At 37.2% G+C, this 27,677-nt stretch overlaps 1 protein-coding gene across 1 annotated transcript in view; it reads left to right on the top strand.

Moving 5' to 3' along the window:
* LOC138304772 (F-box/LRR-repeat protein 5-like) overlaps window positions 1–26,119 on the top strand; it is an 81,296-nt gene extending 55,177 nt beyond the window's left edge. The window contains exon 10 of the mRNA XM_069245036.1: window positions 22,461–26,119. The gene's annotated coding sequence lies outside the window, so the exon portion shown is untranslated. The remainder of the gene's footprint in view (window positions 1–22,460) is intronic.
* Window positions 26,120–27,677: the final 1,558 nt, after the last annotated feature.

Genomic DNA, 27,677 nt, shown 5'->3' with positions numbered 1-27,677 from the left:
GGGTTACTTAATGGTGGGTAATATCAGATGTTTTCTCAGGAGTGGGGGTTACTTTAGGATACGTTATCTATCTGAGAACAAGTGTGCCCAGGGTTAGGATAGACAGGGTTGGCCAAGAGAGAATATCCAGTTATCAGAGATATGCCTAGGGTTGGGATAGACATGGGTGAACAAGAGAGAATATCCAGTTATCAGAGACCTGCCCAGGGTTGGGATAGACATGGGTGAACAAGGGAGAATATCCTGGATAGACAGGGGTAACCAAGGAAGAATATCCAGTTATCAGAGATCTGCCCAGGGTTGGGATAGACATGGGTGAACAAGGGAGAATATACAGTTATCAAAGATATGCCTAGGGATGGGATAGACATGGGTGAACAAGGGAGAATATACAGTTATCAGAGATATGCCCAGGGATGGGATAGACATGGGTGGCCAAGGGAGAATATCCTGGATAGACAGGGGTAACCAAGGAAGAATATCCAGTTATCAGAGATCTGCCCAGGGTTGGGATAAACAGGGGTAACCAAGGAAGAATATACAGTTATCAGAGATATGCCCAGGGTTGGGATAGACATGGGTGAACAAGGGAGAATATACAGTTATCAGAGATCTGCCCAGGGATGGGATAGACATGGGTGGCCAAGGGAGAATATACAGTTATCAGAGATCTGCCCAGGGTAGGGATAGACATGGGTGGCCAAGGGAGAATATACAGTTATCAGAGATACGCCCAGGGTTGGGATAGACATGGGTGAACAAGGGAGAATATACAGTTATCAGAGATCTTCCCAGGGATGGGATAGACATGGTTGGCCAAGGGAGAATATACAGTTATCAGAGATCTGCCCAGGGATGGGATAGACATGGGTGGCCAAGGGAGAATATACAGTTAGCAGAGATACGCCCAGGGTTGGGATAGACATGGGTGAACAAGGGAGAATATCCTGGATAGACAGGGGTAACCAAGGAAGAATATCCAGTTATCAGAGATCTGCCCAGGGTTGGGATAAACAGGGGTAACCAAGGAAGAATATCCAGTTATCAGAGATCTGCCCAGGGTTATTGGGATATACAGGGGTAGCCAAGGGAGAATATACAGTTACAGAGATCTGCCAAGGATGGAATAGACAGGGGTGGCCATGGGAGAATATACAGTTATCAGAGACCTGCTCAGGGATGGGATAGACATGGGTGGCCAAGGGAGAATATACAGTTATCAGAGACCTGCCCAGGGATGGGATAGACATGGGTGGCCAAGGGAGAATATCCTGGATAGACAGGGGTAACCAAGGAAGAATATCCAGTTATCAGAGATCTGCCCAGGGTTGGGATATACAGGGGTAGCCAAGGGAGAATATACAGTTATCAGAGATATGCCAATGATGTGAAAGGCAGGGGTAGCCAACCGAGAATATACAGTTATCAGAGATATGCCCAGGGTTTGGATAGACATGGGTGAACAAGAGAGAATATCCAGTTATCAGAGATCTGCCCAGGGTTGGGATAAACAGGGGTAACCAAGGAAGAATATCCAGTTATCAGAGATCTGCCCAGGGTTGTTGGGATATACAGGGGTAGCCAAGGGAGAATATACAGTTATCAGAGATCTGCCAAGGGATGGGATAGACATGGGTGGCCAAGGGAGAATATACAGTTATCGGAGATCTGCCAAGGGATGGGATAGACATGGGTGTCCAAGGGAGAATATACAGTTATCAGAGACCTGCCCAGGATTGGGATAGACATGGGTGAACAAGGGAGAATATACAGTTATCAGAGATATGCCCAGGGTTGGGATAGACATGGGTGAACAAGGGAGAATATCCAGTTATCAGAGACCTGCCCAGGGATGGGATAGACATGGGTGGCCAAGGGAGAATATCCTGGATAGACAGGGGTAACCAAGGAAGAATATCCAGTTATCAGAGACCTGCCCAGGGTTGGGATATACAGGGGTAGCCAAGGGAGAATATACAGTTATCAGAGATCTGCCAAGGGATGGGATAGACATGGGTGGCCAAGGGAGAATATACAGTTATCGGAGATCTGCCCAGGGTTGGGATATACAGGGGTAGCCAAGGGAGAATATACAGTTATCAGAGATATGCCAAAGATGTGAAAGGCAGGGGTAGCCAAGGGAGAATATACAGTTATTAGAGATATGCCCAGGGTTGGGATAGACATGGGTGAACAAGAAAGAATATCCAGTTATCAGAGATCTGCCCAGGGTTGGGATAAACAGGGGTAACCAAGGAAGAATATCCAGTTATCAGAGATCTGCCCAGGGTTGTTGGGATATACAGGGGTAGCCAAGGGAGAATATACAGTTATCAGAGATCTGCCAAGGGATGGGATAGACATGGGTGGCCAAGGGAGAATATACAGTTATCAGAGATCTCCCCAGACAGGGGTAATGACTGAGGATAATCAGAGATTTCCCTAGACAAGGGCACTAAGTGAGGATAATCAGAGATTTCCCTAGACAAGGGCAGTGACTGAGGATAATCAGAGATCTCCCCAGACAAGGGCACTAACTTAGGATAATCCGAGATCTCCTCAGACAAGGGCACTAACTGAGGATAATCAGAGATTTCCCCAGACGGGGGCAGTGACTGAGGATACAGAAAATTTACTTGATGTTGGATTATTTTGATAAATGAATGATCATGTAACTTGCCTTTTTATTAACCTCCTAAACCTGGCACGACCTTAAATATGACCCTGGCTGTTATATAGGATATTAAAGTAAATAAACCAAAATCAAACACATGGTTAAAAGGAAAATAGGAAAAAAACAGAATGATTGATCTCCATTGAACAGATATAAATGTTGATTTTAAAATAACAAAGGCAGTAAATACTTAAATGCCTTATTCTGAATAAGGTTAAATGTAAACAAATGTACAATAGGAGATTATATTGGGGTATAATTGATGGATTGGGCTGGAGCTTACCCAGACACCAGCTATAACTCTATATGGTCTTCACTCGTAAAAGACATTTGGCTGGAGCTGTTTGGCAGTCGATATCTAAACCCCTAGACTAGTAGTGGATTTCTCATTATTGTTCAGCCTCCGTATCAATCCTGGGCAGAAATTTGACCTGAATCTCCAGCATCTTGTCAGGTCCTTCCTTTTGTCTTTGTTTATTGGTAATAAGGATTTTGTAATTGTTTGAGACCAGTCAAGCAGCAATGGTGAACCCGACTTAAGGCCTGAATATCTTAATATGTAAAGGCCATCGATTATTTCAATTTGTTGTTGGAAGCATGTAACTGGATGTGGATTCATTGTAGGCCATTCTCTTTCCAAAATCTTCAGTATTGGGAATAAAGTCTCTTCATGTAAATTTATCAATGACTTTTAGAATGGAAATCAAACAAGTTCATAAGTTCTCTTTGAGAAGTTTACATGTTAAATGTTACATAGAATCGTAGAATATGATGAGAGAGTTCATGATTCAAAATTGGGTATTACATAGACCATACCATGGTTACAACATACCAAGGCTACAACATACCCTGGTTACCACATACCATGGTTACCGCATACCATGGCTACCACATATCATCACCACGTACCATGGTTACAACATACCATGGCTACAACATACCCTGGTTACCACATACCATGGTTACCACATACCATGGTTACAGCATACCATGGTTGCAACATACCATGGTTACAACATACCATGGTCACAACATACCATGGTTACAACATACCATGGTTACCACAAACCATGGTTACAACAAACCATAGTAACAACATACCATGGTTACCACATACCATGGTTACCACATACTATTGTTACCACATACCATGGTCACAACATACCATGGTTACAACATACCATGGTTACCACATACCATGGTTACCACATACCATGGTTACCACATACCATGGCTACATAGACCATACCATGGTTACAACATACCATGGTTACAACATACCATGGTTACCACATATCATGGTTACCACATACCATGGTTACAACATGCCATGGTAACCACATACCATGGTAACCACATACCATGGTAACCACATACCCTGGTTACAGCATACCATGGTCACAACATACCATGGTCACAACATACCGTGGTTACAACATACCATGGCTACCACAAACCATGGTTACAACATACCATGGTTACCACATACCATGGTTACCACATACCATGGTTACCACATACCATGGTCACAACATACCATGGTTACAACATACCATGGTTACCACATACCATGGTTACCACATACCATGGTCACAACATACCATGGTTGCAACATACCATGGTTACCACAAACCATAGTTACAACATACCATGGTTACAACATACCATGGTTACCACATACCATGGTTACCACATACCATGGTCACAACATACCATGGTTACCACATACCATGGTTACCACATACCATGGTCACAACATACCATGGTTGCAACATACCATGGTTACCACAAACCATAGTTACAACATACCATGGTTACCACATACCATGGTTACAACATACCATGGTTACAACATACCATGGTTACAAACACCCTTATCCTCATTAAGGCTTCAAATGAACATTATTGCATTATATGGTAAATATGATAATAAAATTAAATAAAATACAAATTGTATTCCATCATTACATAAATGTTAGCATTTTAAGATCATGGATATCATCATGTAAAATGTGCTTTGTTTACCAAGTAAAAAAAAAAAAAAAACTTAAAAAAAATTAGTACATTAGGTCAAGTGAAAATGGTCTAAGGTACACATGAGACTCATTATCATCTCTGATTCTCTTAGAAATTCTCTGTAAAGAAACAATAGAGATTTTAATGTTACAAAAGCATTCCAAGGAACCCCCCGGAAATTCCAAGAACCTCCCTGATATTGTTTAATATTTTACTTACACTGACGATTTTATGTTAAAGAATTTCCTTAGTTAAGAATTAGTATTAGCACAGAAAGTGTTAAAGAAAGATTTAAACAGCATCATAGAGCTTTGAACATTGTGAAAAGTAAAATGAATTAATTCTGTGAAATCCAATCCAGGTTTGCAATATACCAGAAGGTAAGTTAAAGCCACTGATGATTTGTCTGATCTGTTGTTTATCATGAGGGCTGTATGCAATGTTTATGTAAAAGATTGATTAATTTGATGAAAATCAGACGTCATATTGGATTATTTGAGATCCGAATCCAATAAACATGGATCATTATAACGCTGTATTTTCCCATTAGAGATTCACCGTGAACCAATTTCCAAAGTTGATGGCAGAATTGAAATTCCTTGCTCTACAGTGTTCTATTAAATTTAAATCTTTAATTTGAATCGAGTGATATTGATTTATTTTCATGAGGAAAAAGAGAGATTCTGTCCTCAATTAATGTTCCGTCGTTACATAGTCATCTTCAATGTGTAATAAGGCGAGAGTAATATCAAGTGCACAGTTGTTGTGTGGCAGAATGTGTAAAATGGGCTTGGTGGTTTGTATCGTTGAGAAATAACTTCAGTGTTCTGTATATATAATATTTGATCAAAGGTTTGAGATGGACCTGAAAAACAACACCTGATCATTTTGATTTATTAAATAGAATATGAATGTTGACATTGTGAGAAACGTAAAACTGTTATTTATTATAAACTTGACAAGTACAGAGATGTACACTAATACTTCATGTAGCTATTGTAAAAACAGAAAAACTAAACAATGTCTGAATGGTTAAGGTATCTGACTGTAATTTAAGACAGAACTGCTAATAACCTCTCTGTTGTCATGGCTACAGTATAAAATGAATTTTGTTGTTGTTAGTTTTTGAGTTTTCATATAATTTCGTGGGTATAAATGTTCATGGTTTAAGCTGATATAGCATCATTCACATTAATCTATAAAACAAAATTTGTTGTTTTTATAATGCTGGATCTAAAGCAATCATAAAAAAAAACTAAATTTTCTTTGCATATATAATAAAAAGTTAATAATTGGTTAAGGTGTCTGACATTCTACCACTAGTCCTCTACTTCTGGGTCACAGTGGCTGAGTGGTTAAGGCGTCTGACATTTTACCACTAGTCCTCCACCTCTGGTTCATGGTGGCTGAGTGGTTAATGTGTCTGACATTCTACCAGTAGTCCTCCACCTCTGGTTCATGGTGGCTGAGTGGTTAATGTGTCTATCATTCTACCATCAGCCCTCCACCTCTGGTTCATGGTGGCTTAGTGGTTTAATGTGTCAGACATTCTACCACCAGCCCTCTACCTCTGGTCCCTGGTGGCCAAGTGGTTAAGGTGTCTGACTTTCTGCCACCATCCCACCACCTGAATGGTTAAGGTGTCTGACATTCTACCACCAGCCCACCACCTCTGTGTCACAGTGGCTGAGTGGTTAAGGTGTCTGACTTTGTGCCACCAGCCCACCACCTCTGTGTCACAGTGGCTGAGTGGTTAAGGTGTCTGACTTTCTGCCACCAGTCCACCACCTCTGTGTCACAGTGGCTGAGAGGTTAAAGGAGGAGTTGAGAGACAGTGTGTCTCCCTGGTTTTCCTGTAAGGCAATTGACTTTAGTTCTCGACCAGAGGAAGCCTGGCGCTTGCTCGGTTTACCCATTGCATGTAAAGCACAAGCATTGGAACCACTAGAGACTTGTTTCTACTCCTGTAAATATAAGGAACAGTGTTATTGCTTTGAAATATTCCAACCATCTTTAATGATTAGGGTTGTTATTCTAGTTTGTTTTAGTGCCATGCAGTTTTAAATGACAGCACTGATGAATAGTATTGTCACTAGGTTATTTAACATGCACATAAGAACAATGACTGAACAGGTTGTTGTAAACGAGGTTTTATAACACCAGTAAGGAGGGGAGAAGTACACATTCATATTGAAAACAGCCATGGTGACTTTACATGGCGGTATAGAACAGAGGACTTCAAATCAATAATGAGTTGTAGGAAGCCATAGAAGAGCAGATTGTACCTAAAGAATAATTAAGTCCAATGGAGATCACACAAAACAGCATAGAAGGGAGCAAAAGGGTACTGTATAAAAAATTCCTATTCTTATCTCAGAAAACAGCATAGGAAAAGGGAGACAAAAAGGGTACTATTTAAAATTGTCATCTCAGAAACCACCATAGGATAAGGGATAAAAAATGTACTATGTGAAATAGTCCAATTGTCATCTCAGAAAACAGAAGAGAAGTAAGCAAAAGGGTTCTGTGTAAAATAGGCCTATTGGCAATTCAGCAAACACAACATAAGAAGGGAGAAATAGAGCTTTATGTAAAAGAGTCCAATTTATATGTCAGAAAACATCATAGGAGAATGTAACAAAAATGGTAATGTGTGAAATAGTCCAACTGGAAGAAAACATAGGAGAAGGAACCAAACAGTTTACTTTGTAATATAGGTCAATCGTCATCTCAGAAAACACATTACGATAAGTAAACAAAAAGGGGTACTATGTCAAATAGTCCAATAAGCAATTGAGAAGATGTTGTGTACAATTGCCCCATATCCACATCAGGTGTACCTTTCTGAGATAGGTTGGACTTGGAGCAATCCATTATTGATGCCTATAGCCATTTATTGGCCATGTCCTTACCAGATGGACGGGCATTAAAGGCTGCAATTGACTTCTGCCAGATCCAATCTGGTCAACAAAGCCTTTATACTGAAATAATACAAGACATTGAGGTGATAAAAGCTTCAGTGGAAACACCAAAGGTCATATAAAGGCATTGTATACATTTACACCAAAGTTCATATAAAGGCATTGTATACACTTACACCAAAGGTCATATAAAGGCATTGTATACACTTACACCAAAGTTCATATAAAGGCATTGTATACATTTACACCAAAGGTCATATAAAGGCATTGTATACACTTACACCAAAGTTCATATAAAGGCATTGTATACATTTACACCAAAGTTCATATAAAGGCATTGTATACACTTACACCAAAGGTCATATAAAGGCATTGTATACACTTACACCAAAGTTCATATAAAGGCATTGTATACATTTACACCAAAGGTCATATAAAGGCATTGTATACACTTACACCAAAGGTCATATAAAGGCATTGTATACACTTACACCAAAGTTCATATAAAGGCATTGTATACACTTACACCAAAGGTCATATAAAGGCATTGTATACACTTACACCAAAGGTCATATTAAGGCATTGTATACACTTACACCAAAGGTCATATAGAGGCATTGTAAACATTTACACCAAAGGTCATATAAAGGCATTGTATACACTTACACCAAAGTTCATATAAAGGCATTGTATACACTTACACCAAAGGTCATATAAAGGCATTGTATACACTTACACCAAAGGTCATATTAAGGCATTGTATACACTTACACCAAAGGTCATATAAAGGCATTGTATACACTTACACCAAAGGTCATATAAAGGCATTGTATACACTTACACTAAAGGTCATATATAGGCATTGTATACACTTACACCAAAGGTCATATAGAGGCATTGTATACGCTTACACCAAAGGTCATATAAAGACATTGTTTACACTTTCACCAAAGGTCATACAGAGGCAGTGCCAATGGGCAAACACCTACAGTAAAGGTCGTACAGAGGCAGCGTCAATGGGCAAACATCTACAGCAAAGGTCTTACATTGACAGCGTCAATGGGCAAAAACCTAAAGCAAAGGTCTTACAGTGGTAGCGTCAATGGGCAAACACCTACAGCAAAGGTCGTACAGAGGCAGCATCAATGGGCAACACCTACAGCAAAGGTCATACAGAGGCAGCGTCAATGGGCAAACACCTACAGCAAAGGTCGTACAGAGGCAGCATCAATGGGCAAACACCTACAGCAAAGGTCATACAGAGGCAGCGTCAATGGGCAAACACCTACAGCAAAGGTCGTACAGAGGCAGCGTCAATGGGCAAACACCTACAGCAAAGGTCGTACAGAGGCAGGGTCAATGGGCAAATACCTACAGCAAAGGTCGTACAGAAGCAGCGTCAATGGGTAAACACCTACAGCAAAGGTCGTACAGAGGCAGGGTCAATGGGCAAACACCTACAGCAAAGGTTGTACAGAAGCAGCGTCAATGGGCAAACACCTACAGCAAAGGTCGTACAGAGGCAGGGTCAATGGGCAAACATCTACAGCAAAGGTCATACAGAGGCAGCGTCAATGGGCAAACAACTACAGCAAAGGTCGTACAGAAGCAGTGTCAATAGGTAAACACCTACAGAAAAGGTCGTACAGAGGCAGCGTCAATGGAAACATATACACCTCTAGGATATCAAGACACTTTATAGTGCCATCCGAGTTAAATGTCATATTCTGTTCATATACAGGTGAATGTTATCTACATCTTGTACATGGTACAGGTGAACATTGTTATCTAACTCTTATACAAATTACAGGTGAACAATGTTATGTAAAGCATGTACAAATTACAGGTGAACATTGTTATCTAAAACTTGTACAAAGGACAGGTGAACAGTGTTATCTACATCTTGTACAAAGTACAGGTGAACAATGTTATCTACATCTTGTACAAAGTACAGGTGAACATTGTTATCTAAAGCATATACAAATTACAGGTGAACATTGTTATCTAAAACTTGTACAAAGTACAGGTGAACATTGTTATCTAAATTTTGTACAAAGTACAGGTGAACAATGTTATCTAAAAATATACAAATTACAGGTGAACATTGTTATCTAAATCTTGTACAAAGTACAGGTGAACAATTTTATCTAAAACATGTACAACTTACAGGTGAACAATGTTATCTAAAACTTGTACAAAGTACAGGTGATCATTGTTATCTAAAAAATATACAAATTACAGGTGAACATTGTTATGTAAAACTTGTACCAATTGCAGGTGATCATTGTTATCTAAAACATGTACCAATTACAGGTGATCATTGTTATCTAAAAAATATACAAATTACAGGTGAACATTGTTATGTAAAACTTGTACCAATTACAGGTGATCATTGTTATCTAAAACATGTACCAATTACAGGTGATCATTGTTATCTAAAACATGTACCAATTAGTTAGAGTAATTAGGTTTATAGTTCTAACATTAGAATTAGTACACAAGTGATTTGCTATTGATATTTTTGATTATTTTCTATGGTCACACTAAACAAGCTATCCGACTCCACACTTATCATTACTACCTTTAAATGGTTGGATATAGCTTTGAGATAATAGGGTCTGGCTTTGACACTTACACATAGGTCAATACTCTCATCTGTCCAAAGTAGTAGGTCTGACACGGAATACATAATCCATTTACTTGGTCTCTAGAATACAAAATTTCTTGGGCTCTATTAGGATAGAACACCATGAAATGTGCAATGAAAGATACACACACAAAAAGTCAAAAACATAGAAAAAAATAAACAGTCAAAGACATATGATATATAATTTGTCATGATTAGATTGTGACCCATAAAAGCTATAATAATGGCGGTATTGGATAACTAACTAGGTTAACCCAAAACATCTGGAAAGTTCCCTTTATTGCTGTTGGCAACATAGACCGCCAACAAATCCAGCAGAACAAGGATATTGGAAATAAGGTCAGATTTGACCAGGTGTAAAGTGGATGATTAATCAATTTATTCCTTCCGCTAGTTTTTCTATTCCTTTATGGAATTGGACTTATCTACTGGGCTTTAAATAGTCATGTTTCCTGGGGCATTAGCTTGCCTATTTGTTTAGAATTAAAATGATGTTAAAAACAATTTATTGAAGGAAGAAATGTTTAATAAGTCTGCTATCATCGTCCTTGCTCATTTTCTGTCCATACTTTCACCTTTACATTCTACCAACAACAATTCCTATTAGCACTAATTTTCAGAAAATACTAAACAGAAATTAGTCCGATTTTATATGCCTATTACCCCATAGTCATTAAGTTGACATATATTCCATTTTGGTACAAACTGTGTTGCCACTTATTCTCAAAAAGCTGTGCATTTTCCATTTTGGGACTATTAAGTTTACATCGGGCTAACAGATTGATTTTTGACATGCTTTAAACTGAATTATTTTTTAGGTGACTTTTTTTGTGTGTGTGTTTTAATGTCTATAGCAACAGTGATTTATTTACAATGAAAAGCTTATGTACTTAAAATACTTGAGCGGTGATTTATTTTCGTGTATTCTAATCGCATGCTACAGTCTGGATGTGTTCGTGAACGCAAATTCTTACAAAATGATGCATCCAGACTGAAACAATTGAATACACTATGCACTTAAAAAGTGTTGAAAAATGCAATTGACCACCGCTCTAGTAAATATAATATATTTACCAATTTTAATCAGTTGGAGAGCTACTAGTGCAATTGGACTAATTCATTACAATTGGCACTAGTCCGGCTGTAAAATTACTATACATGGGTATCGGACTACTGCTTGAAGTCACAGACTGCTGTAATGTCGTCCATTGGTACTCTAATGTACAATCCTTTACTATAAGTCTCCATCAATATTGTATAGTCTGTTATTAATCCACCATCTGGGCTATCCAGATTAGGTTGTCTTCAGATTGCAATGTCAATGTATAGGAATCCAGCTTGCCTTCCAATTGACATAAATGGCTTCAGTGTCCACTCTGTGTCCACTCTAACTAAGATAGTCTGAAGCTTATCTTGTGTACCATGTCACCTCCAATTACCATCATCCTTGTCAACAACACTAACCCATGGTCTAGCATCATAGTCTGTAGTGGGTCCAAAGACTGGAATGTGTAATGTTAGCAATTCTTGGTCAGCTGAAATGGAGCCTTACCCATTGGAAAGCTCCATACAGTTAATAGTCCTGGTTAATATTTGCTGGACCTGGTCATCATGATGTCTTGTCTATCACATACCCAGGTACATGGTCACCATGGTGTCTTGTCTATAACAAACTCAGGTACATGGTCACCATGGTGTCTTGTCTATAACATACCCAGGTACATGGTCACCATGGTGTCTTGTCTATAACATACCCAGGTACATTGTCACCATGGTGTCTTGTCTATAACATACCCAGTTACATGGTCACCATGGTGTCTTGTCTATAACATGTGGTGTCTTGTCTATAACATACCCAGGTAATTGGTCACAATGGTGTCTTGTCTATAACATACCCAGGTACATGGTCACCATGGTGTCTTGTCTATAACATACCCAGGTACATGGTCACCATGGTATCTTGTCTATAACATGTGGTGTCTTGTCTATAACATACCCAGGTACATTGTCACCATGGTGTCTTGTCTATAACATACCCAGTTACATGGTCACCATGGTGTCTTGTCTATAACATGTGGTGTCTTGTCTATAACATACCCAGGTAATTGGTCACAATGGTGTCTTGTCTATAACATACCCAGGTACATGGTCACCATGGTGTCTTGTCTATAACAAACTCAGGTACATGGTCACCATGGTGTCTTGTCTATAACATACCCAGGTACATGGTCACCATGGTGTCTTGTCTATAACATACCCAGGTACATTGTCACCATGGTGTCTTGTCTATAACATACCCAGTTACATGGTCACCATGGTGTCTTGTCTATAACATGTGGTGTCTTGTCTATAACATACCCAGGTAATTGGTCACAATGGTGTCTTGTCTATAACATACCCAGGTACATGGTCACCATGGTGTCTTGTCTATAACATACCCAGGTAATTGGTCACCATGGTGTCTTGTCTATAACATACCCAGGTACATGGTCACCATGGTGTCTTGTCTATAACATGTGGTGTCTTGTCTATAACATACCCAGGTAATTGGTCACAATGGTGTCTTGTCTATAACATACCCAGGTATATGGTCACCATGGTGTCTTGTCTATAACATACCCAGGTACATGGTCACCATGGTGTCTTGTCTATAACATACCCAGTTACATGGTCACCATGGTGTCTTCTCTATAACTCCATGGTGTCTTGTCTATAACATACCCAGTTACATGGTCACCATGGTGTCTTGTCTATAACATGTGGTGTCTTGTCTATAACATATCCAGGTACATGGTCACCATGGTGTCTTGTCTATAACATATCCAGGTACATGGTCACCATGGTGTCTTGTCTATAACATAACAAGGTATATGGTCACCATGGTGTCTTGTCTTTAACATACCCAGGTACATGGTCACCATGGTGTCTTGTCTATAACATACCCAGGTACATGGTCACCATGGTGTCTTGTCTATAACATACCCAGGTACATGGTCACCATGGTATCTTGTCTCACATACCCAGGTACATGGTCACCATGGTGTCTTGTCTATAACATACCCAGGTACATTGTCACCATGGTGTCTTGTCTATAACATACCCAGGTACATGGTCACCATGGTGTCTTGTCTATAACATACCCAGGTAATTGGTCACCATGGTGTCTTGTCTATAACATACCCAGGTACATGGTCACCATGGTGTCTTGTCTATAACATACCTAGGTACATGGTCACCATGGTGTCTTGTCTATAACATACCCAGGTCCATGGTCACCATGGTGTCTTGTCTATAACATACTCGGGTATATGGGATAGCTCACGTTTAAGACATTTCACAGGGGATTTAATTTTATTTGTAGAAATCAATGGATGTTTGATTAATTATATGTATATTTGCCCTGTCACCATCAGATTGATATGACGGTAGATAGCTGATGTCTGGTACCTGTCACTTCAGGTCTGATATACAGAGCTCTTGAGGTGTCATTAGTAAGGATATAAAGTCATCAGGATTAATGACTAAAAGCTGTGTACATATATAGCTCTGTAAAAGGTTAGAAATCAGAGTGGAGTTACTAGGTCACGGTACCACTTCCCTGATGAATAGCTGATCAGCTCCACCACCTCTGGTGTAACGTAGGTGGAAACAGGTGGGAGTCTGGCCAGAAGGTCAAAAGGCTATAATAATGACCTTTTTGTCTGCTTTTGTTTTACGTCCTATTAATATCCAGGCTCTTTTAAGAACATGCCATGTTTAGGATGTAAAGTGAAGCTGAAGTACCCAGAAAAAAATCACTGACCTATTGTCATTACCTGGTAACTGCTTCACATGGGTTTCAAACTGGCTCCATAGAGATGAAGGACAAGCTGTTATAGGATACTTAACCATTTAGCCTCCATGGGCCCTCGCAGTGATGACAATATATTATATTTGTTCATTGAGGAAAAAAGTTGCCTGATGTCTGATGATACCAGTAGAAGTAACAATTAAGGATATGTGACGCTGTCCTTGGTAACTACACACCAACACTTTACTTACCAGTGTAGAACATACTGGTGTGTGACCTTAGCAGAGGTGACCTTCAGGTGTGGTAACAAGGTCATCACTGTAAATTATACTGTTATTGTCACTAACTTATAAACAGATTTGTCAGTGATACCAGAGCTGGGAAAGTTTAATAACATCTCATTATTTTCTGTTGGATATAATATAGATGTTTAACCGTTAATTATATAGATCCATATACAGTGAAACCTGCCTTAGTGACCACCTATGAATAAAGACCATCTGCCTAATAAGACCACTTTTCTAGGTTCCCAAATGGTCAATTTCAATACAATCCAATCTGTCTATAAAGATCATCTGGCTATAAAGACCATTTTATTTTGTCCCTTGGGCAGTCTTTATAGTAAGGTTTGACTATTGTTATAGTTTTGTAATCTTTATGAAAACAACAATTTACCTAGTACTGTATGAAGATGAAGTTTTTATTAGGAGGATTTCTGTGTATCAGATGTTCACTTTGGGAAACAAAACAGCCACTTCATTCCTGATTGTTTAGTAGTACAGGGCTGATCTACAATCTGTTATTAGTGGAATAGAATCAGTTTGCTGAATGTAGGAGTTACATTTCCACAGTTGTGTAGGAGTTACATTTCCACAGTTGTGTAGGAGTTACATTTCCACAGTTGTGTAGGAGTTACATTTCCACAGTTGTCTAGGAGTTACATTTCCACAGTTGTGTAGGAGTTACATTTCCACAGTTGTGTAGGAGTTACATTTCCACAGTTGTGTAGGAGTTACATTTCCACAGTTGTCTAGGAGTTACATTTCCACAGTTGTGTAGGAGTTACATTTCCACAGTTGTGTAGGAGTTACATTTCCACAGTTGTGTAGGAGTTACATTTCCACAGTTGTGTAGGAGTTACATTTCCACAGTTGTGTAGGAGTTACATTTCCACATTTCCACAGTTGTGTAGGAGTTACATTTCCACAGTTGTGTAGGAGTTACATTTCCACAGTTGTGTAGGAGTTACATTTCCACAGTTGTGTAGGAGTTACATTTCCACAGTTGTGTAGGAGTTACATTTCCACAGTTGTGTAGGAGTTACATTTCCACAGTTGTGTAGGAGTTACATTTCCACAGTTGTGTAGGAGTTACATTTCCACAGTTGTGTAGGAGTTACATTTCCACAGTTGTGTAGGAGTTACATTTCCACAGTTGTCTAGGAGTTACATTTCCACAGTTGTGTAGGAGTTACATTTCCACAGTTGTGTAGGAGTTACATTTCCACAGTTGTGTAGGAGTTACATTTCCACAGTTGTGTAGGAGTTACATTTCCACAGTTGTCTAGGAGTTACATTTCCACAGTTGTCTAGGAGTTACATTTCCACAGTTGTTAGGAGTTATTTCCACAGTTGTGTAGGAGTTACATTTCCACAGTTGTTAGGAGTTACATTTCCACAGTTGTGTAGGAGTTACATTTCCACAGTTGTGTAGGAGTTACATTTCCACAGTTGTTAGGAGTTACATTTCCACAGTTGTTAGGAGTTACATTTCCACAGTTGTGTAGGAGTTACATCAGTTTTAGGAGTTATTCCACTTGTTAGGAGTTACATTTCCACAGTTGTCTAGGAGTTACATTTCCACAGTTGTCTAGGAGTTACATTTCCACAGTTGTGTAGGAGTTACATTTCCACAGTTGTCTAGGAGTTACATTTCCACAGTTGTTAGGAGTTACATTTCCACAGTTGTCTAGGAGTTACATTTCCCATTGTCTACAGTTTGTCATTTCCACAGTTGTTAGGAGTTACATTTCCACAGTTGTCTAGGAGTTACATTTCCACAGTTGTCTAGGAGTTACATTTCCACAGTTGTGTAGGAGTTACATTTCCACAGTTGTGTAGGAGTTACATTTCCACAGTTGTGTAGGAGTTGCATTTGTTATGGGATTATCAGAGACTACTACAGTTATAATGATTACTACTGTTAAGTAGACATTTAGGGAATTGTCATCCCTAAGTTGATGGCATCGTTGTAAAACTACCAATTATCTGGGTGATGTAAGGTTTTAATGTACCCTGGGTAAAAACACAAGATAAATTAGAAACAACTGTGGTGACATCCAATAAAATGAGTAAAACAAAATCTGTCTAATCACTAGACTGTGAAACAGGATTTTGAGTTACATGAACTTGAACTATTTACAATGTTCAACTGTTCAAATTAGGTCATTAACTCACTTACCCCTAAAAATGTATAATAGACTGTTCCATCATTTGATTAGGAGAACTCACATGAGTCTACAGGAATGAATGAGTTCAATCTTTCAGCTAGATCGAGAATTTTGATCATGATGGATACTTTAATTTTCAAGACCATACTCTAAATTAGAAGAAAATTGTTGTTTATAGAGAGCAAAGTGTATGATATATAGATTCTAACTAATAGGCCCGTCAACTGGAGAGGGATATCTCGACCAGAGCAGATGATGTATATTGACAGCCAAAATATTATAAAAGGCTAAGATATCTGTCAGACCCTTGTTTTATTATTTTTCTCTTATATTTTTAGGAAAAATTATGAAAGTTCAGTCGTTAAGAAGCACCTTGATTTGGCCATGGTATGTCATGATGCATCAGAATTGATGACGTCATTAACAATGGGCAATGCTATTATTAATGACATCATAATCTAGTGCATTGGAGCTTTCTTTTTCCTGCCGAGAAAAGATTTTTCCATAACAATCGCGGGATAACCCTGTGTTACTTGGGATATCATCTCACTATAGGCCAAAGACAAGCTACACAGGATCTTTGAACGTTCTCAGCAATTGTATGACGTCATGACAGCAGTTCAGTAAATGTCGGAATAACAGTTACAAACAATTAATCTTGCTTGCTATTCAACACCAATATACAATGTTGTGCACAGGACCAGAACAAAATCTTTTTGCCATTTCTTTCTGACCACAGGAATAAGTCACCACCTTCCAATTAAGGACATCTGTACCCAGGTCACTGGTCAGCCAAGGTCAATATAACACTGTTGCCCATATTTCTATTTCTAGTAGACAGATACTGGTGGTATTTATTTAACAGAAATGTGGCAACACTCCAACAAAAGTTATGGACTTCCTCTATCTATTATCGTGGTCTCAACTTTTCATTCATGAAAACTGCATTGCTCTTGTCTGGGACAGAATACATTTCTTTCTTTTTAATTAATTTTATTGATTTCCCGACTAGTGAAGCTCACAGGATTTTGTCTGGATTTTAAATGAAAACCTTGACCTTTTGTCATTTAATCCTGAAGATGGTTTGGTCGTATTACAGGCACACAGATTATCTGAAGGTTTGCTTATGTTGTCTACTAATAAACAGATGCTGGAGAAGGTTTGTATTGGTATATATACAGCTAAAAGTGATAGCATCCAGTAGTTTGGTTCACATGCATAACATATTAGTCATAAAGACTACAAAATCTATGTATTTAATGATTTTACAAACATGATCACAGTACTTACTAGAAATATTCTTCTGAATCTCTTTTACAACATGTCTTCTTTCTGTTGAATGATATTCATGAAATTAGGACAATGTATGGGTAGATTGTGGTCATTTTGCTTTGATATTGGGGCAAGGTAGTGTATGGCCAATTTCATGTCCAATTTACTTTGATATTTCAGTATGATGTCACTTTTAATGTCATTCATGACCTTATAACCCTCACCACTCAAATAAACCCAACCTTTGGCTCCATAGCACAGATTCCACTCATTTAATCTAAACTTGAAAAATCAATGAGAGAAGAAGGTATAATTTGAGTGTGAGATGAATGGATCGTGGGAGTCTGTTATTGATCCAAGCGCTGACCATCAGTTAAGCTTGGGGGGCCTACTCCAAACCCATTCCAAATAAAATATTGATGGTTTTGTATTAACGTCTTAAGTTTTCTCCCTTGTCTTATGTAGGACATTGTAGCACTCTTTCATAAATATTTATTCACATAAAGATTTTTTCCCAGAAATATCCTGCTGTGTTTTTGCAATGTTCTTGTTCAAGCCTTGATTGCAGTTGTTTGCCTGTCCTGTACATGTTTGTAGAGACACTAAAGCTGGTATTTGAAAGGGGGGGAGTCACCTTCTGTTAAACCTGCTTCCAAATATTAGCAGGAAAATTTAAAAACAAAATTGCTCAATGTTCAAGTAATTTTATCTCCTTTTCAAGTAATAGTGTTACACATATAGTACCTGGGTCAAAGCTACGTGTTTTATACCAAAAATAGGTCAACATGTCCTACATTTTGACCTTGCCAAGTAAAAAGCTTGATTAGTCTATATATTCTAGCAAGCTCTATTTCTAGTTTGGGTATTATTAAAGCAAGATGGTTTACTGTTACATCCAAAAAGGGGGTCACAGTGACCTACATTTTATCCTGTGACCTTTATCCAAAAAAAAAATGCATTTAGATTTGTTTCTGTTTGCTATTTCCTTGCTGTGGGCTAAATCATTAGGTTACTTACTTTATATTCATTATTGAGACACAAATACTTTGTTTGACACATTATTTGTGTGTTAGAACACAAGGATAATTGTTTTACTTTTACAGACCTATACAGATAATTATTATTGAATATAGGTGTCAGGTGATACGCCTTTGTAAATACTTATACTGGGCTACTAATTGGATCTATACACTTTAAAGAAAATTGAAGTTTGAAATTTACATGAATCGAGGGAGTGGCATATTTACCGAGTTGAAATAATAAAGGAAGTAGGACAAAACAATATCAATTGAGAGAGAATGCCAAAATTTAATAGTGTTCACAACCCGCTCGTTTGTGATTTCAGATATAGATTTGCCAATTTATTCTGTATGGCAGTTTAAATTTCTTATTTCAATGAGCTTAATATTAGATTGGAACACAATAGACTATTTTGGTATGTCTTAATGGGACGTGTATCAATCGGCGACCAGCCACCTACATACACAGGCCGATCAACTAAGTCCCTTAATCTGGTATTGTGTATACCCAATCTCTAATAACAACTTATAGACAAACATCGGCAACTATATATATATATTATATAGGCCGACATACGATTGAGTTTTCCAACACAATGCTTTTAACGGTTTTATAATGAAGTAATACCGGTTATAGGGGAGTTCTTAAATCGGTGCCAATTTTAAAGATTTTAAGTTGTTAGCAGAACGTAATTAAAAACACTTGGTACTTATAAATATGATTAAACTATTGTCAAGCTATAGTAATTCAGCCCTAGCTACAGTTAGTTTTAATCTGTGTCCGTATTGAATCAATTTTCATCCATTTGCATTAGTAATAACTTACCTTGGTTTTACCTTTTGTCCTAATGATAATGGTGCATATATATGTAGATTCACAAACATATTACACCATTACTGGAGAACAAGTATGATTCCTCTGAAATGATGTAATTTTCAAGTATGTGAAACAAATTTGCAAAAATATTTTAATGATGCAAATGGAGACTTCTTATTAGAATTTCTATTTAACATTTTCAGAAAACCAGCTCATTGTTGGTCCATAAAATTTTGTAATTAACTATAATTTCCTTCACCTTGAATGAGCAGGATATTTGATTTAGTATGAACCAAATGGATACCGCTGACAAATTGATAATTACAATCTGATTTCTGATTTAATTACGGCCTGGTTATGATAAATCAATAACTTATCCATGTCCTTCCACACCACCTGTACAAATGTGTCATCTAGGTACAACAGAATGCCGAGAGTAAAAGATGGTGGTCGTCCATTGTACTGTTAACGAGGTGATGAGTGCTGGATTATGTTAGGTGTTTATTGTGGAAGCTGAAGTAATAAATAATGTTGTATTATAGGAGTAGTGGGATGTTATGTTAGGTGTTTATTGTGGAAGCTGAAGTAATAAATAATGTTGTATTGTAGGAGTAGTGGGATGTTATGTTAGGTGTTTATTGTGGAAGCTGAAGTAATAAATAATGTTGTATTGTAGGAGTAGTGGGATGTTATGTTAGGTGTTTATTGTGGAAGCTGAAGTAATAAATAATGTTGTATTATAGGAGTAGTGGGATGTTATGTTAGGTGTTTATTGTGGAAGCTGAAGTAATAAATAATGTTGTATTGTAGGAGTAGTGGGATGTTATGTTAGGTGTTTATTGTGGAAGCTGAAGTAATAAATAATGTTGTATTGTAGGAGTAGTGGGATGTTATGTTAGGTGTTTATTGTGGAAGCTGAAGTAATAAATAATGTTGTATTGTAGGAGTAGTGGGATGTTATGTTAGGTGTTTATTGTGGAAGCTGAAGTAATAAATAATGTTGTATTGTAGGAGTAGTGGGATGTTATGTTAGGTGTTTATTGTGGAAGCTGAAGTAATAAATAATGTTGTATTATAGGATTAGTGGGATGTTATGTTAGGTGTTTATTGTGGAAGCTGAAGTAATAAATAATGTTGTATTGTAGGAGTAGTGGGATGTTATGTTAGGTGTTTATTGTGGAAGCTGAAGTAATAAATAATGTTGTATTGTAGGAGTAGTGGGATGTTATGTTAGGTGTTTATTGTGGAAGCTGAAGTAATAAATAATGTTGTATTATAGGATTAGTGGGATGTTATGTTAGGTGTTTATTGTGGAAGCTGAAGTAATAAATAATGTTGTATTGTAGGAGTAGTGGGATGTTATGTTAGGTGTTTATTGTGGAAGCTGAAGTAATAAATAATGTTGTATTATAGGAGTAGTGGGATGTTATGTTAGGTGTTTATTGTGGAAGCTGAAGTAATAAATAATGTTGTATTGTAGGAGTAGTGGGATGTTATGTTAGGTGTTTATTGTGGAAGCTGAAGTAATAAATAATGTTGTATTATAGGAGTAGTGGGATGTTATGTTAGGTGTTTATTGTGGAAGCTGAAGTAATAAATAATGTTGTATTGTAGGAGTAGTGGGATGTTATGTTAGGTGTTTATTGTGGAAGCTGAAGTAATAAATAATGTTGTATTGTAGGAGTAGTGGGATGTTATGTTAGGTGTTTATTGTGGAAGCTGAAGTAATAAATAATGTTGTATTATAGGAGTAGTGGGGATGTTATGTTAGGTGTTTATTGTGGAAGCTGAAGTAATAAATAATGTTGTATTGTAGGAGTAGTGGGATGTTATGTTAGGTGTTTATTGTGGAAGCTGAAGTAATAAATAATGTTGTATTATAGGAGTAGTGGGATGTTATGTTAGGTGTTTATTGTGGAAGCTGAAGTAATAAATAATGTTGTATTATAGGAGTAGTGGGATGTTATGTTAGGTGTTTATTGTGGAAGCTGAAGTAATAAATAATGTTGTATTGTAGGAGTAGTGGGATGTTATGTTAGGTGTTTATTGTGGAAGCTGAAGTAATAAATAATGTTGTATTATAGGAGTAGTGGGATGTTATGTTAGGTGTTTATTGTGGAAGCTGAAGTAATAAATAATGTTGTATTATAGGAGTAGTGGGATGTTATGTTAGGTGTTTATTGTGGAAGCTGAAGTAATAAATAATGTTGTATTGTAGGAGTAGTGGGATGTTATGTTAGGTGTTTATTGTGGAAGCTGAAGTAATAAATAATGTTGTATTATAGGAGTAGTGGGATGTTAACTCATCCACCCCTGAAAATTCATAATGAACTGTTCCAGCGTTCAAATAAGAAGAGTTCAAATATATCTTTAGGGGTGATCATCAACAGTCTACACACAGGATCATCAACAGTCTACACACGGGATCTTAATGACCCAATGTCCTATCTATATGAGATGTTCTATAACAAGTCAAAAATGTTGTCAAGCTTTCCCCGAATCCTTATTCCTTGGCATCATGTCATTGGTTAGATCATGACATCATCAGACTTCCTGCCTCGTATAAAATAGTTCTTTTGGCCCTCATGGTGCAACCAATGAAAAGTGCTTCATGACATATGCAAACAATATTGCATATTGGTAGTCACTGAATATAAGGCACATTATATAATTTGTACTAATTCTAAAGTATAACTCTTCAAAACTGGCCCTTGTCTTATCTGAATCCCTTTCTATTCAGGATTAATTACATGACATTTTCCTTCTTAATTTGCATTTATTAAAAACCTGTATCATCTGGAACCTTTCTTTAATGTAAAATGTCTCTATCATTGTATCTTGTTGATGTGTTACAGGTGCCTTGGTCAATGGTGTAATATCGTCTGCAACTGGACTGAAATAACGGTCATCTCTAGAACTGGACTGAAATGACCATCATCTCTTGAACAGAACTGAAATGACTATCATCTCTTGAACAGAACTGAAATGACCATCATCTCTGGAACAGAACTGAAATGACCATCATCTCTGGAACAGAACTGAAATGACCATCATCTCTTGAACAGAACTGAAATGACCATCATCTCTGGAACAGAACTGAAATGACCATCATCTCTTGAACAGAACTGAAATGACCATCATCTCTTGAACAGAACTGAAATGACCATTCCCAGTCATGATCTAAGAACTTTTTATATGGACAATACAAATCAAGTGAAGATGATAAACAACAAAGCTTATATATCTCCATGTACATATACTTAGTCATATTATACTCGCTTGGATTCAAAAGTAAAATTGACATTTCCTGAATCAATTCCTATCATTAATTGATATGCATAACATATATTATCAAACAATATTAATGCTCTATAAAAGTTCCTAGAGTTAGCTGTAATCTTATACAATATATTTTGATTTCATAAAGAAGATATGGATATATTGATATTTTCTTTGCATAAGAAAATGATCGAAGGCGATTTATTTATACAGTTCTAGTGAATGAAAGTGAGGTATTGATACAGAATGAGAGTTTTCTTGACCAAGCAAATTATTTCTCAGTCTTTTGATTCTGATTCGAGAATTTGTGATACCATATTCATCCCAATAAGAGCCCCCATCCCTATATATGCGCCCCTCCCCATTTTAAGGCTTCAATTTCACTTATTTCAAATTAAATGCTTACTAAAAATGTCAAAACGGTGTTGGTTTCCTTATTGATATCTTTTGCAAATTGATTTATGGCTTACTTTGTAGAAATTTTGTAAGAAAGGCAAGTCCAGATTGGTTTCTTTAAAACACTCCCTTTTTTGCTTCAATTTTTTAAGTGCCCTGGGCACTTATTGGGTAGAATACGTTCTGTGAGAGAGTACATTATGCATATTAAGCACCCTTACAAATCCCTTGTTTATATACAATGGTTAACTAGATATAAGATATATACTTTTGTTTTGTGTTGGTAGATCTTCTTACTGGGAGGATCAGTTCTGTCCATTAAAGTTCAAAGGGTTGAAATTTTCCATTTAAACCTATAATTATCAATAAGTTTGATCCATAAGATAAAAACTATATTTCATTCTCTTTGGTAAAGCAAATGTTGTTTAGATTCCATGTGGATCCAATACAAAAAGTAAAGGGCATCAGTATTTAGACATTTTGGCCCATAATGTTTTGGTAATTTTTGGTGACGTTTATAACATTAACGTGACTTAAGTCTGCGCTACAGAACAGACACAGAATTTTATTATATGTATATAATGTTTGTCTTTCTTGTTTGTCTTTTCAAAGCTTAACATCCAATAGTCATTATTTTGTTATGTTTGTTTATTTGATATCTATCATGTTATTGTATTTCATCATATACTATATTGGTATTGTTTTATAAAGGTTTGTATCATCAGGTTGACAAGGAGAACCCCTATGCCAACTGGTTTTATATGTAGGAATTACTGTGTAGTTCTTGACAAGGAGAACCCCTATGCCTACTGGTTTTATATGTAGGAATTACTGTGTAGTTCTTGACAAGGAGAACCCCTATGCCTACTGGTTTGTATGTAGGAATTTCTGTGTAGTTCTTGACAAGGAGAACCCCTATGCTTACTGGTTTTGTATGTAGGAATTTCTGTGTAGCTCTTGACAAGAAGAACCCCTATGTCTACTGGTTTTGTATGTAGGAATTACTGTGTAGTTCTTGACAAGGAGAACCCCTATGCTTACTGGTTTTGTATGTAGGAATTTCTGTGTAGCTCTTGACAAGAAGAACCCCTATGTCTACTGGTTTTGTATGTAGGAATTACTGTGTAGTTCTTGACAAGGAGAACCCCTATGCCTTCTTGTTTTATCCGTAATAATTGCCTTACTGTGTAGTTCTTGTAGGAACAGAGATTGTGTTCAACTTCTCTAACATGTGAACCAATAATATGAAGATTACTAGTGTGTATTAATCAGTTATATACTAGTTCTCAATTTAAAACATATCAATGAATTTTTTTCCTTCTGATTATTTATCAGTGTAAATTGTCTGAAAAACTGCCGTTATGTATAGCTAATTTTGTTGTTATCAAAGAAAAATCAAGCATCATATTCAATTTCAAGTTCCATTTCAATTTTGCAAATAATGTATGCATAATATATTTTCTTTGTATGCTCGAAAACCTTAATACAATAGAAAGAAGTGGGGAAAGCAAACTGATAGCTTTTGATTATTTACTTGATGTTTCTGTATCAAATGCAACAAGTGCTTTCTGTTTTTACTCCTGTTATCAAACAAGATTGGACCATAAATACAGTATTAATGTTTACATGCTGCTGAAGATTTCTGGATTTTATTGATGTTATTGATCATACATTAGTGCCAAGATATGTAACTTGTTCTACTTAATTTTTCTGAACATTATACATACCAAGTCCTGTCAATCCAGTTTTCTTCCAAAAAAGACTGGATATGATTGAGAGATAACCACTGGTGGTGACTGGATATGATTGAGAGATAACAACACTGGTGGTGACTGGATATGATTGAGAGATAACCACTGGTGGTGACTGGATATGATTGAGAGATAACCACTGGTGGTGACTGGATATGATCGAGAGATAACACCACTGGTAGTGACTGGATATGAGTGAGAGATAACCACTGATGGTGACTGAATATGATAGAGAGATAACAACACTGGTGGTGACTGAATATGATTGAGAGATAACCACTGGTGGTGACTGGATATGATTGAGAGATAACCACTGGTGGTGACTGGATATGATTGAGAGATAACACCACTGGTGGTGACTGGATATGATTGAGAGATAACCACTGGTGGTGACTGGATATGAGTGAGAGATAACCACTGGTGGTGACTGGATTTGAGTGAGAGATAACCACTGATGGTGACTGAATATGATTTAGAGAAAACCACTGGTGGTGAGTGGATATGATTGAGAGAAAACCACTGATGGTGACTGAATATGATTGAGAGATAACCACTGGTGGTGAGTGGATATGATTGAGAGATAACCACTGGTGGTGAGTGGATATGATTGAGAGATAACCACTGGCAGTGACTTGAGAAACAACCATTAATGATGACTGGATATTATTAAGAGAAATCCACTAGTGGTGACTGGATTTAGATCAGAGACAGGAAACTGTCTCAGGTGGATGCAAAATTACGGAGTTAGAAGGTTAGTTATTATAAGTTCTGATATGTTAACCACTTCAGGCCATGGTTAAAAGAGACAACCTACATTGGCTATTTGTCTTAGATGTTGTTATAGCTGGATTAATAAAGTCCTTACTGTTACACTACTGTGTTCGCTATATCCTAGATTTAGAACCAAATCAAAGACATGGAAATGACATTTCAATGAAAGTGTTTGATTTGCTTATTTATTTTTTTCTGTGAAATTGTAATTCAGAGGCTATCTGGTCATCTTTTTGAGTTGCATAATTTACTCTAAATCATTGAATTTTGATATGATTGTGATCATATTTATTAGTCAATAAAAGATTATGAATGGACCTTTGTCTTGCGTTTGGTGTAATAACTGCCACATGAGATGATTCTTTATCTTTTCTTTGATGTAATAACTGCCACAGGAAATGATGTAAACCAACTTTCTTTTATTGCTACTTTGTATAAATTTCCCAGATTCCATTTTAAAACACTTTCCTGGAGATCAAATTTCACAAAATGAATGCTAATAGATTCACCTTTCAGTATAAGTTGCATAGATATGAATTAGTGGTGATGAACTTTGACTAAATTGATCGCAGAAGTAAAATTCACAAGAAAGACAGTTGGTTTACAGTGTCATTATGGCTGTTATAATGTGTAGTACACTTTAACCATCAGATTCAGCTCATTAACTAGGGAGGTACTGTCTGGTAACATTATATGTACAGTCACCTTTTAATATCACAGATGATAGTGAATTCCCATAGTTATATAATGATGGGTCATTGTTTATAGTTACCTGGCCCAAAGGGTCATTGACTTGTGCCATTGTGTGCAAGTGCCAAGTATCTTTTAACATTTCCTTTAAAACACTCTTACACTTAGCTATCTTTTAAGTTCTCAATGGATTTTCCCCAAATTTGGTCAGAAACCTCCGTTGGGAAGAGGAATAGACTTACTTTTTTATCCTTTATTTTCTATAAAGTATTGATGATTATTACAATATCTAGGTAAGCTGTACAGGCGCTGTTGGACTCCTAGTCATGAATACCAAAAAAAAATCATGTACTATATAGTTGTTTGGCTTCTACTGATGTTTGGTTTGTTTAGTTTTACGTCCTATTAACAGCCAGGGTCATGTAAGGACGTGCCAGGTTTGTTGGTGGAGGAAAGCCGGAGTACCCGGAGAAAAACCACCGGCCAGCGGTCAGTACCTGGCAACTGCCCCACATGGGATTCGAACCCGCATCCCAGAGGTGGAGGGCTTGTGGTAATATGTCGGGACATCTTAACCACTCGGCCACCGCGGCCCTACTGATGTGCTACATGTAGTGTTTCAATAAGTACTATGGATCATAGTCAATTTGTGCCAATATGAGGGGAAAAAACGTAACATATATTAATGTACAGGTGGATGCAGCATAGATTGTGAGTGATATGTGTGAATTTTGATATTAGCTTGAGAATAGAGCTGGTGATCGGTAGGTTGAACTAATACAGGGGATCTTTATAAGTCAGACCATTCAGGTAAAACTTACAGGTAAACTGTCTGAGCTATTGTAAGCAGAGCCGTTACATAGTTATAATTAATAACCAACCTGTATACTAACGAGGAATATTTAAATAATTTCCTGACAAGCTCGGTCGTGGAGCTGGTGTATTAAATCTTACCGATATTAAAATATTGAATGTCATGCAGTGTTCTAGGACACACGATATACAAACATAGATAAAAATATTACATGGATCATCGATTAATGTAGATAAAGGGTTTAAGCTGTGACAAAAATAGTACCGACTGTAGTGTACAGAAATATAACAACCGTTGGTCCTAATCAGTCTCCTCAGCTTCCCCTAATGTCTTACTTATACTGTCGTTTAAAACGTTTTTAGATTCCATTA

Source organism: Argopecten irradians, chromosome 12 (genome assembly GCF_041381155.1).
Source record: "Argopecten irradians isolate NY chromosome 12, Ai_NY, whole genome shotgun sequence".
NCBI classification, from domain to species: domain Eukaryota; kingdom Metazoa; phylum Mollusca; class Bivalvia; order Pectinida; family Pectinidae; genus Argopecten; species Argopecten irradians.
This window is presented reverse-complemented; position numbering and strand designations above follow the sequence as displayed.